Source organism: Pinus tabuliformis, chromosome 3_2 (genome assembly GCF_031772625.1).
Source record: "Pinus tabuliformis cultivar Carrire ecotype Pingquan chromosome 3_2, CPIR1, whole genome shotgun sequence".
Taxonomy (NCBI): Eukaryota; Viridiplantae; Streptophyta; class Pinopsida; order Pinales; family Pinaceae; genus Pinus; species Pinus tabuliformis.
This window is the reverse complement of record NC_142302.1, coordinates 211420559-211424480: the sequence shown is the minus strand read 5'-3', so window position 1 is coordinate 211424480 and position 3922 is coordinate 211420559.

Sequence of the window (3922 nt, the reverse complement as noted above, 5' to 3'; positions counted from 1 at the left end):
GTATGATGCAGAATACCCTTTTTTTAAAATCAGCATGAAAATCACTACCATTCTAAAACGTAATGTACATAAAAAAAATTAAAGTGCCAAAAACTATGCTTTAAAAAAAACATGTGTGTTCTGCATCACCCCTTTTCAAAATCAGGTCACCTTTTTGCTATCTCTACGAAACGGGTAACAGTATTAGTTCTTGTTTCAAAGTTTACATTGTACAAAATGATGGTTATCGTATAACAAGAGTTACTTGGTAACTTTGTACCCTATTTTAGAAAATAATGAAATGAATGATTACTGATATAGGTTGATATTGGTGGCCACCCCCCTATTCCACTTGGAACCCCACAACTATTTCTTTCAATTTCCTTAATTGTAGCACAATTTACTATATTTGATAGTTTTTCGGGTCATGAACTTCCGGAGCCGTTTTGAGGCCCTAAACAACATTTTTTTATTGCAAAATGGGAAAACCCATAGCTTGATTTAATGTTTGTAGTCAAAAGTTGTAGTCCTTAGATAATTATTTATAACGAGGTTTCGTACGCATCAAACAAAGATCGTATGCCAAAGTTACGACCTTGGGAAGTTGATGTACCAATTTACCCCAAAGTGGCCCACAAAATTTTGGTGCATTTCCTAGGGTTAGGTTTTTGGATGTTTAGGGTTTTTTATTGTTTTTGAATAATAAATAGGCCTTAAAGCCTCATTGCAACATAGTTCAGAAGGTACGTAGCCACCACATTTCTTCTCAGAGATAAGCTACCATCTCCTAAGCTAGTTTATCTCCATTCTGTATGTAAACAATTTTAGTACTTTGTTATTAATGAATTGAAGTTATATTTTCACTATATCTGTGTTTTTGTTTATATCTGTATTTCATTTTTTTCCTTCATAAATCTAGATTGGTGGTATCAGAGCGGTCTTCTCTTTCTCCGATTTTTTGTGCAAGGGAGGGGTACAAGGAGTTGGGACTTGCATTGGTTGAGACTTTGCAAGAATGTCCCAGACAAAAAAGACAACCTCTTATGGCAGAAGAAAAGAAAGATGAGGGAGCAGGAGATCATATCAAACTATTGCTCGAAGAAGCCCTCGAGTGACAAAGGAACAAGATGATGGAAAACTTTGTCGAGATCCTTCAGTGGATGCCCACCCGTGACACATCTTCATCCATAAGTCACTTTAGACGCACCGCCCTATTTTAGGTACAAGTCCACTTCAATATCCCTATATTAGAATGTCAAATAGATGCAGATGTTATAAGTGAATTTTTGAATCTATTGGAAGGTTATTTTTTAGTCCATAGTTTCTCCGATAGGGAGAAGAGTAATTTTGCACTGCTTAAGGCTACCCCCCATGTCAATGATTGGTGGGAAACTTACTGTGAGAAGAGGGCCGAGGAACCCTCTCTATTTACAATCGCCCCCTCTTGGAACTCTTTCCTAGAAACTGTAAAGGAATAGTGTTACCCCGTGGGGAGCAATGAGGACAAGTACATATATTGGACCACACTGTGGAAACAAAGGGACCAAGATGTGCATGAGTTCACAAATATTTTTCATACTTTACGCACAAAGTTGAGTATCAAAAAATCTAATATAAATATAGTGCTCAAGTACCGCGAATGTATACAAAAATATATTTAGGAAGAAATAGAGTTCCTAGACATCTCCTAACTTGGTGCAACATACCAATATGTTTCCAAGATTGAAAAAAAAATTAAACAAAGTAAGCGCAACTTTGGATTTGCGAATCAAACGCAGGAAAGAGTGCCTGAAACTGTAGAATAAAGGAAAGAGCCAAGGTGGAGCAACCCATGACAACCCATAAAAGCCACAAGGAAAGAGTGGCACCATTAAGGTGAAGAATGACACATGAAAGTGGGTGAGTTCCACAAGAACCTCACTCACAACACAAATGAGTGTCGTGCCAAGCAGTCATTGATGGCCAAGCTAAAAGCTTCAGATTCTGATGCATTTATGATTCTGAGCCAAAAAATGACAAGGGGAATGATAAGGGGAAGCAAATTATTTGCATAGAACCCAATGCCACCATTGCCACCACCAAGGTTTAGAAGATTGATCCCGAATATCTATAGGAGGGGGAGTGTCTCTTCCACTCATAGATGTGTGCGAATGGTTCTTCAATACAATTCCTTGTTGAAAAGGAGATCCAAAAGAACCTAATTTCAACAAAGGTTGTGAAGTGGTTGAGCCTACTGACCACACCACACCCACATCCATACATAATCAGGTGGCTTCACCAAGGACAAGATCTTCGCGTCAACTAGCAGTGTCGCCTTCCCTACAACATCAAGACCTTCACATATGAGGTACTGTGTGATGTTTCTCCTCTTTAATTTTGTGATGTGCTATTAGGCCAACGATACTTGTGGAAGCATCATGCTGTGTATGAGTCCAAGCCTCACACTGTTATTATTACTTTGGGAAATAAGTTATAAAAGATACTGGAGGTAGCCCGCATACCGCCATCTCTTTTATCTCTACTAAGAAATGCAGTAAGATCATCTCCCAAACCACGAAATTATTTTCTTTTTGATTCACTCTTAAAGCAAGGGGAAGATAGTGGCCATACCCATGGCCCCCAAGAAGGGTTCCCGCATGTAGAAAAATCATGTCGATAAGGTCATGGAAGAATACAAGGACATATTATCCTCACCCACAGGGGTACCTTTGCATTGTTAGGTCAAGCATTCGATCGATCTGACTCCCAAAGCACATCTACCCAATGGGCCAATATACCGCTACTCCATTCTAGAAAATGAAGAAATAAAGTGGTAGATCTAGGAGATACTACAAAAATGGAACATCCAACCAAGTTCCTCACCTTGTGGGATACCGATTGTACTTGTACAAAAGAAATATGGAACTTAGAGACTCTACATTGATTATTAGGCACTAAACAAAATCTCTGTCAGGAACAGGTATTAAATCCCACAGATTGATGACCTTTTTGAACAGATAAAGGGGGCCAAGTATTTCAACAAGATTGATTTGAAGTCTGGTTATCACCAGGTTCCAATAGAACCCACAGATGTATGGAATACCACCTTCAAATCCAAGGAGGGCCTTTTCAAGTGGTTGGTCATGCCTTTCAAGATAAAAAATTCCCCTGCAACTTTTATGAGGTTGATTGACAATATCTTACAACCCTTCACAAACTCATTCATGGTTATATATATGTATGGCATCATCATATTCAATAAGAGTTTGGAAGAGCACCTACAAAAAATTTGGAAATTCCTTCAAACCTTGCAAAAACACAAACTATGTGCCAACTTGGAGAAATGCACATTTTCCATGAGCCAAGTCTAATATATGGGCTACATCATTGATGCTCAAGGTGTGCATGTGGATTTGGCTAAGGTCCAAGTCATTTGGGATTGGCCATCCTCGACCACTCTAACAAATATTTGCAACTATTTGGTCCTTGCCAATTTTTATTAGAGGTTTGTGTTTGGATTCTCTTATATCACTTGGCCTCTAAGTTAGGATAACAAGGTCAGAGCGAAAGAAATTTTTTTATGGTCTAAGTCCCAATAGAAGGTGTTTGTTAAGTTGAAGCATCACCTCTGATTTGCACTTGTACTCACATTGCTAGATTTGGAGACACTTTTTGATACAATTTGGAAATACCCCACCTATGATAAATATATATATTCCATCACGCAGGCATGTCGAAAATGGAAAAATTACATTATGGAGAAGGAGATGGTCATCCACATATATCACCAATCTCTTAAGTTCATCCATACACAAGGGAAGTTGTAGAATGATTGACATCAAAAGTGGCCTACATATCTACAACAATTCGACTTGAACATTAAATACAAGAAGGGTAGCACCAATCACGTTTCATATTGCCTCATTTGGTCCCCAGTTGCAGCATTGACTACTATTCTCAACTC